Source organism: Triticum dicoccoides, chromosome 7A (genome assembly GCF_002162155.2).
Source record: "Triticum dicoccoides isolate Atlit2015 ecotype Zavitan chromosome 7A, WEW_v2.0, whole genome shotgun sequence".
Classification (NCBI taxonomy): domain Eukaryota; kingdom Viridiplantae; phylum Streptophyta; class Magnoliopsida; order Poales; family Poaceae; genus Triticum; species Triticum dicoccoides.
Genome location: NC_041392.1, coordinates 385045068 through 385053656, shown reverse-complemented (window position 1 = coordinate 385053656; position 8589 = coordinate 385045068).

Genomic DNA, 8589 nt, shown 5'->3' with positions numbered 1-8589 from the left:
CCCCCCACAAGCCTTAAAACTTGCCTAGTCCCAAAGGGTCATGCGAATGACACGGTTCGATTACCCAACCCCGTATTGATGAGAATCCCGCAATAAGGGGACACGATCTCTACTTTGACAAGACGTGTCAATAGAGGCTGCTCCTTGAAACGCGAAGCCGGAGGCTAAAAAACGGTTTGAAATGATTAAGAGGCCAGACGTAACGTTTCGCCAAAAAAGTTGTCAGTTGACAAGCCTTATTTTGATTAAGTATATTGCCTTTGTGGTTGAGGGTTGTGGCTATTATGCAGAGCCGGATACAGATCTCTTATTCAGAAGACCACTTTGAAGTATTCGGAGGAGGAACCCGCCTTGCAATGTCGAAGACAATCTGCGTGCCGAACACATCATCATCGAAAGACTGGTTCAAGGGCTACTGAGGGAGTCCTGGATTATGGGGTCCTCGGGTGTCCGGGCTATCACTAGTGCGCGTCGGTCCTAAACAAACGGTTTTTAACCCCTTTCCGCGACGGCATTTGGAACCGTCGCCAAGTGAGTGTGGGCGATAGGGGGTCCTTCCCACACGACCCAGAAACCGTCGGGGATAGGTACCCTACAGTACTCCTACTCGTTTCTGCTCGCATTGCCATCGCAGTCGGTATTCTATGGTGCTACGTTTACGATGCGTGGCCCATCACAAATGGCTCACTATTATAAAACATGTATGATGCGCGGCCCATCACAAATGGTTCACTGTTAAGAAGATTAGCTAATCATTGTACGAGTGTCGGACGGGATTATGAAACATCGGACCATCGTAACATCGTCGTACACGACAACTATTGCACACGCTATTCTGTGGTGCAACATTTATGATGCATACTTCATCAGAAACAGTTCATGGTTGTGAATCGTGTACGATAAGGCAACTAACACAAACGTTTAGTTTGCCCGCACCATTTGTGATATTGTCTGACATCGCACACGCTTTGGAGACGGCAACTGTGTGCATGCTTGCACACGTTTCCTCTTTGTGAACCGTCTCGGATTATGGTGTATATCGCAAATGTTTGTGTTTTACCAACCGTGTGTGTCGTAACAACCTGGAGAGTGTAATTTCACCGTAATTTAATTGCTGCTATTTCAAATTGTACCGGATTTGAATTTGAATGTATGCTACAGCTTTATTCATATCAATCAGGTTCAAACAACCAATGCATTATTCGATTCATAGGTACATAAAGAATTACATAAGAACCAAATAAAGAATTATGAACCACAGTTGTATACTTGTACTATTAAAGACGGTAAAGAAAGAGGTGAAATACATTCTGGTTGTTGAACAAGGTGAAGCGGAATGCCCATATTGTGCCCTCCTCCATGCAGAAGGCGTGTGTGACTCTAGTCCAACCCCTTGTGATGGTCGACCGCTCATCCTTCACGATCTTCATGAAAACATCTAGATAATCATCGTGTTCTGGTAGAAATACTTTAACCTTTGCATGCCCACCAATCATGTAGTTTGAGAGGTAATCTTGAGGAAACTGCTTTAGCAACCACTGCAAAGGAAAAAGATTCAGACATTGTCATCTAACACAACTCATTATGGGCAGTAAAAATAAGGCTGCAGAGTTCTTACTTACCATCCTGCAGTTCGTTGTTGTCTTGGATAAAGTGTAACAAATAGTTTAATTCCATCTTTGGACCAATTTTACTAACAATTTTTATCAGCTTCCTCACTTGATGCTGGTTCATCGATATCTCATTGCCCCATACGCAGAAAGGGTCGAAGCACGGATCTATACCAATGACATATGTACCTAAAAGCACCAAGTTAATATTAGAAGCTAAACATCAATTGCACATGATGTAGTACAACACTCTTTTATAATATGTCTATATACATCCGTATGTGGTAGTCCATTTGAAATCTTTAAAAAGACAAATATTTAGGAACGGAGGGAGTATCTTATAACATCCAATATACTCACATATTAGATGAATTAACATCTTATATTATGGGCCGGAAGGAGTTTAGTGCATTCTTACAAATTATTGGCTGATTAACTACTACTGTATCCAGGGGTTACAGTTAGTTTGAGCTCGTTCGGGCTCAAATAGCCCTAAAGTATATCTAAACATGAGGGCTAGTTTGAGCTAGTTGCATCTATAACCCACCCAAAAAACTATCCAACCCAAGAGGTGCTAATTGGAGCTAGTTCTCCTAGTGCATTTATTGTCAATCTAACCCTGCCATCTAAACAACTCTTTGGAGGAGTTAGTTCAGGGTTAGTAATGAGCTAGAAACTAACTCTAACCTCTAGCTAAGTTGTTGTGGCAAATGTCTCCGGGTTGAGATGCAACATGTAGAACCTTTCGAAATTAGCATCATAGACGGTACATAAAGAGATGCATCTCATCTGGAAAACTGCTGAAACGGAAGGCGAATATTGAGCCTTCATTCATGTTGAAGGTCTTTGCAACTTTAGGCTAGTGTCTGTGCATGATTGACCATCCATCCTTCGACCTCTTCAGGAACACTTCAGTATTGAACCGTGGTTGTTGTATGAAAACTTTCCTCGCCTCCTGACCACAGAGGTGGTTTGAGAGGTAATCATCAGTGAAGCCTGAAAACAAGGATGTGCATAAATATCTTCTCTATATTAGAAATGGGGCAAAGGAATTAAAAAGGCAAGGTATAATAGTTAGTATCATCTTGTAAACCTCGGTCCTTCCCATTGTTTCCCTACAAGACATATAAGGTAGTTAGTCATCAGGTTAAGTAAGGGTTCGCATGCTATCAGCAAAATATGTTGATGATAAATAAGCACATTGCAGATTCATCAGATTAATTCAAGCCACATGGAAAACCCATTTATCTAAACCAAGCATGATTAAGAACTAGGAAATATAGCACTTGTATATGTTTCTCATGTATTAAGTGCAGCCAAATTCGATTTATTTCTCACATGGTATACAATAACAGAATGCAGCCACAAGAACTGAACATCGCATTGCAGAATTGAACCAAGCAGTTAACTAAACACCACAACAAATGAACCAAACGTTAACTGAGCACCACATTGCACAATATAACATACTCGTAATAGAAGATCAGACAGCTAACCAAACCAAGCATGCTTAGCAACTTGGAAATACTGCACCCTGAAGAATTGAACATCACATTTGCATAATTGAACCAAGCAATTAACTGAACACCACATTGCACGACATATAGAACATATACACTATAGCAGAAGATTGCATGGTAAAAGTAGATAGCACAATTCACTAGAATTTGTTAAGGAAAGGCAGTAGCTAGCAAACTGAACATGGGTCCTTATAGTGAGCTAATAAGACAAGCTATTCCTCATTGTCAGAGATATCGATGACGATTGGCTCCTTGGACATGGAAGGGGGCGAGGCCTCCGCATTGTGGGTGCCCTCGTTGTAGTGATGAGTTGAATGGCTCTCGAGATGAGGTAAGCACGTGCACACTGAGAAAACACCTCGTAGTCTTCGTCGAAGGCACCGACGGTGGCCTCGAGAAAACGCCACGAACTGTCGTTTAAAGCAGCCAACCGTGCCGCGGCGTCGGCGCGCTAGGCGTCAACAGTGGCCTCGGCGACGAGTTGCTCCTCCAAGATCTGGGGGTCGGCACGAATGGCATCCATCTCGACCTCATCCGCGCGTGCGGCCGCATTTTGCTTCTCCGGTGCCAAATGCTTCTTGAGATCCTGGCTATACTGCGTGCACCATCGCTTAGGCCGGCGCTTATTTGGTGGAGGGGTTGGTGATTTGGGTGGAAGGTTTCACGCTCGCGTCGGCGATCAGGGCATGTGGGATGTGGAAGGAGGAGGAGGATGGGGGTCGGGTGTGGATTACCTGCCTGGATAGGCGAGGCCGAGCAGCGTGATGGAGGGTCGCCGGCGAGGAGGCGGCGCTGCAAGCAAGGAGTGAAGGATTCAACTTGGAAAGGAAGGCGGAAACAGGGGAAATATGGCTTTTGGTAAGGGGGGGCAGGGATGTAGATATTTCCGCAAAAGCCAAAAATTTGGAATCGCTTCAGCGAAAAAACTGGCGCGCAAAGTGTCATCAGACATGGTCCCTTATTCAGAGCAGGTTGTGGACTATAGCCGTCGCACCAAGATATTTTGTGGTGCATCTCACACGGCTGGTTATAATAAACTGTGTGGGATCTGCTTGATTTTTCGTCTCGATTTGAATTACATAATGGGGTCACAGCGGCCATGGATGGTGTTTAAATTGCTAGACCTTTTATCTGCAGTGAACATGCAACTATATGTGTGTCATAAAAGAATTGGAATTATTCAGGGTTTGTTTGGATATTTTTATGCATTAACTGATTTTCATGTGCATATTTCAAAATTGAACTACATGCACATGCTCGAGTGCATATAAATTGGTTGAAAAAACAAATCTCTGTCATTGGGTGCATGCTTAGGTCCCATATAAGAAATGGAAATGAATGTCAAACATCCTGCCACCGTCACTCGGCCGCAAACATTGAGATACCTTGTTTCTAAATTCTAGTAAATCCAAAACTCGTCTAAAATTCATGAAACTTGGCATGCTATCATGGAGCGGCATCAACATGTCGTGGTAAATTTTTGTCCCATTTGGGGCAGGTTTGGGGATATGCTTCTCACAAACCAAAGCTTCTCACAACAAGCCGGGTGGTTTCGGTAGGGAACGTCCCACCTTTGGGGACGAAACGATATCCATTGCCTCTTATTGCTTTCAAATTTTTCTCGTGTCAACATAGAACAACAGGAGTGTTGTGTCGATTTTTGGGATTTTTTGGGGTTCATTTGGACATTTTTATGCATTAATTGAGTTTTCAATACATTTATGTGCATAATTCAAATTTGAACTACATGCACATGCTCTAATGCATATAAATTGGTTGAAAAATCAAATCTATGTCCTTGGGTGCATGCTTAGGTCCCGTGCAAGAAATGGGAATGAATGTCAAACACCAGGGCACGGTCACTCGGTCGCAAACATTGAGATACCTGGTTTTTAAATTCTAGTAAATCTAAAACTCGTCCGAAATTCATGAAACTTGGCATGCTATCATGGAGTGGCATCAACATGACCTGGTAAAAATTTTGTCTCGTTTGGGGCAGGTTTAGGGATATGCTTCTCACAAACCAGAGCTTCTCACAACAAGCATGATGGTTTCGGTAGGGAACGTCCCACCTTTGGGGACGAAATGATATCCATTGCCTCTTATTGCTTTCAAATTTTTTTCTCGTGTCAACATAGAACAACAGGAGTGTTGTGTCAATTTTTGGGATTTTTCAGGGTTCGTTTGGACATTTTTATGTATTAATTGAGTTTTCAATGCATTTATGTGCATAATTCAAATTTGAACTACATGCACATGCTCGAATGCATATAAATTGGTTGAAAATTCAAATATGTGTCCTTGGGTGCATGCTTAGGTCTCATGCAAGAAATTGGAATGAATTTCAAACACCAAGGCAACGTTGATTGCCAACAAAACGTTGAGATACTTTGTTTTTAAATTCTAGTAAATCCAAAACTCGTATGAAATTCATGAAACTTGGCATGCTTTCATGGAATGGCATCAACATGCCATGGTAAATTGTTTGTCCCATTTGGGGCAGGTTTGGGTATATGTTTCTCACAAACCAGAGCTTCTCAACAAGCATGATGGTTTCGGTAGGGAATGCCCCACCTTTGGGGACGAAACGATATCCATTACCTCTTATTACTTTTAAAAAATTTCTCATGTCAACATAGAACAACAGGAGTGTTGTGTTATTTTTTGTGATTTTTCAGGGTTCGTTTGGACATTTTTATGCATTAAGTGAGTTTTCAATCATTAATGTGCATAATTCAAATTTGAACTACATGCACATGCTCCGGTGCATATAAATTGGTTGAAAAATCAAATATTTGTCCTTGGGTGCATGCTTAGGTCACATGCAAGAAATGGGAATGAATGTCAAACACCCTGCCACCATCACTGAGATACTTTGTTTTTAAATTCTAGTAAATCCAAAACTCGTCTGAAATTCATGAAACTTGGCATGCTATAATGGAATGGCACCAAAGATGTTGTGGTATTTTTCGTGTCCATTTTGAGAGAAGGTGCACTCGAATAACAGACAACAAAGGCTTTTTGAAAAAATAGCTGCCACTTTAATATCTTAAACTTTGTATAATTCAAACCATGTGCGTTATGTTAACCATTCACGTGACGCCATGTATCTTGGTTTTAATGGATATAGGTTCTAATGGCTCTTGATCGCAAACGTTTTAGATAGAACACACGTATGCAAAGTGAGAGCAGGATTTGTGAATCTCATGAACACAAATGGTTCTTTTGGATGACCCATGTGAACCACTTACAAACAATTTGGTGCGATTTGCATCTGCCATATTGGGTATGTTTCCATTTGTCAAACTAGAAAGATTGACATTTGTTGATCTAGTAACATTGCCATTTCCAACCGTGTAACACTGCGATTTATCAAAATATGAAGCTAAAAATCACTAGCAGTATCTAATTTTTGCAACTAAAATTCAGTAATTAAGCATAGATGGAGGTAAGGAGGCGTGTTCAGCCGGACGTGCAGTGGGCGGCGCAGTACTATTCGATTTGACAGCGGGCGGCGCAGTTCCCGATACAGCTTTAATGCAGACGAGGGAGAGGGTAGCGGTTCCCGAAATGTTGAACAGCCAATGATGCATCCTCCTTCAATTAGCATCGTGTGAATGCATGAGGGAAGTAACGGGAGGAGGACCGAGAAAAGAGGCAGCACGATGTGAATGCAATGCAGTTTGCACTCATGTAAAGGCGCCACTCCATTCCAATGCATCTACCACATCATACGCACCTAAGCACTTGCCTAAGCACCTACACTAATAAGCGCAAAAGTGCTCACTCCAGACCCATGGCGGCGATGCGCGCGAGTGGCCAGCGGCTATGCCAGATGGTCCACGATGCCGGCATGCGGCATGGCACCGTGGATCGTCTCCATACGGTGTTGGCGACCGGCTGGCGGATGGCCGCCGTCGACGCCAGCTACGACTCTCAGTATGACCAGATGATCGTTCGCACCACCAACAGGTTCACCGTTGTCAAGAAGCTCGCAGACAACATCGCCGTACTCCTCCAGCCCGCGCGCCCGGGCTCCTCATTGCCTGCCACCCTAATCGGCCTCCATGGTCGCAACCTCTTTCAAGCACTGGTGGCCCTGCGACTGCCCGTTGACGCCACGAAGAATGTCCACCTGGAGGTCACGCTCGCCGCGAGGCGCCTCGCCCTGCAAGAAACTATAGACCTACACATCCATGTGTACGAGCGAATCGTGTACATAGGTATCTATAAGGCCAGTGAGGATGCTACGCCGTTGGCCTTCTTCAACCGGCTGGAAGCCTTGGATGCCTTATCTGAGAAGCACCTTGACCTCGCCACAAAAGGCGCCGCTTCTTAGCCACCGGACGATGGCCCGGCGGACTGAGTTGAGGAGGAGGAGGAGGAGGTCGTACGTTGATGGATGCATCTTTCTTCTTGCCTCCTGTAACCACCATTGCGATCGCATCATCGTGGCCTTAATTCTTATTGTGCTATTGCATTCTCGTTCTAGTCAATACAGACATGTGCGATCCCTTTGCTTAATTATATGCATCACTTTAACTAGTACTCCATCCGTCAATTTATAATTTGTGTTGCCAGTGTTTGGGGCCGGCGCATGATCACGCATGTTCGTGTGCATGCGGTTGCACCGGGCACGGCGCGACGATGCAGTTACCCACTGCAAAAACTACCATGCGAGGGACGTGGCATTGACCATTGGGCGGCAACAATCGGTCATCTGGGTGCCTAATAAAGGATGCAAAGAGGGATCCTATAGCAGCAAGGACCAGCTTCCCTACCGATAGCTCATCTAACAAAACTCCCATTACTTTACGACAAGTTTCCAAAACATGGACCTCGAGGTTAATTCAACTAATAGGACGGAGCATTATATACAGTCAACGCAATTAAATGTTTTGCAAAAAAAGTGATATGATTTCTGTGAAACTTATAAGTCATGTATGTCAAATTAACCTATGTGTACTTGTTCTCGAATTAATCTTCGGGCCTTTTTGTCGCGTATCACACACATCTTGTTAAGTTGAACCGTTTATGTTCTCTTCCCTAATCGAAAACAGTTCATTCGACTGAACCGTATGCCGTATATCACACACACCTTGATCTGGCTGACCGTTTCTGTTGCTTTCCCTAATAGCAAACAGTTCATCGGAGCGAACCGTATGCCGTATATCACACACACATTAATATGGTTGCCCATTTCTGTTGTTCTGTCTAATCGCAAATAGTTCGTCTGGCTCAACCGTATGCCCTGCTTCGCACACAAAACTAAAATCTGAATCGTGTTTGATGCATCTATCATCGCAAACGTTTTGCACCTTTTTTGATGGGTTTTTTACACCACTGTTTGCGATTATGGCATCGCACACAGTTCGTCGAAGGGTCTCTGATCGTAGTGTCGCGTTAGCACCATCTTGCAATAGTGTATGTGACATGGGCCGGACTGATGGGCAGTGAAG